This window comes from Galeopterus variegatus, unplaced genomic scaffold (genome assembly GCF_000696425.1).
Source record: "Galeopterus variegatus unplaced genomic scaffold, G_variegatus-3.0.2 Scaffold14372, whole genome shotgun sequence".
NCBI lineage: Eukaryota > Metazoa > Chordata > Mammalia > Dermoptera > Cynocephalidae > Galeopterus > Galeopterus variegatus.
In genome coordinates, this window is record NW_007740483.1 from 9,522 (window position 1) to 10,813 (window position 1,292).

A 1,292-nucleotide genomic window follows, 5' to 3' on the forward strand; every position below is an offset into this window, starting at 1 on the left:
AGGGAATCCTAGACTGCAATCAATCCTATAAGACTTCAATCATAAAATTAATTTTATCCACTTATGATTCTCTATATGAACTCCATTAGAGAGGAGTAAAAAACACAGCAGGATAAGATAACTGAAAAAAGTGAAGCTCAGACACATTCTTACAAATAAATCAATGAGAAAATGTCAAAGTAAATGAGGTTCCAAAAGATAATTAACTTTGCCCCGCCCAACTAATAATTATTATTTTTAACATTACTCAGACTGGAAAGGACAGCTGATAAATTTCACAATAAAAGGAAACAAATCTAATTGCTGAAGTAAGTAATAAAGATACCAAAGACCATAGATTTTCAAGATTATAAATATAGGCAAGATATGGAACCCAATGATACTACTTAAATTTTATTGAGTACTTATTAGGTACCAGGAATTGTACTGAGTGTTGATAGTGTTTATGGGAGTGAACTCCCAACAGGAATTATACTGCATATGGTCAGTCTAAGGCTGATATTGTGATAATTTTCCCTACACCATGAGTTAGATTAATAAAGGGGCATATAACCAAATTCTCAGTAATGAGATTGGAGGGCCAATCTTCTGGATGAATTTGTGTGATATTAACTATCAATAGACCTAGGGAAGGAGAGCCCGATTTCTGCCTCTATACCTCACATGTATACAGTGCCTACATCCCAGCAGCAATGTGGGTCCATGAGGGGAATCACACTTGGATAAAATCTCCCCATGGAAGAGGAAATAAGTTTTCCTCTACATATCCTATTTCTGAAGACATTGCATAAAAGATAATTATCTTTATTATTTGTGAACAATTAAATATAGTTTCTTTCTCTTGTTAGAAACAAAGCCTTCCTAACTGATAAACATAAAATGTTTCCCAACAATCTCAAACCCACTGAGATGACCTAATTATAGAAAATTTTTAGATGGCAAAACTGAGTGTAATGGATACTGAGATTGCCCTGGACAGACACAGTTTACAAGTGACCGGTCTTGAGAACTACTGAACAGTGTTAAAGATCATCTCTCATGTCTCATGATAGCTTAACTCTGGAGTGTAATTCACATGGTCATAACCATGGAATGAGCCAGAATTTACTCTTTGCTGTGACCACAGCCTTGTTGGGATCCTTTCCTAGACCTATCCAACTTTTTGCATTATTCATCTGAGAACATTCCAACAAAATCATTACAACCCTTGCCTCAGATTCAGACTCCATGAATTACAAAAAGAGAAACTGAGCTTAGAGAATGGAACTCATTTTTCTAAAATCACAGAGCTA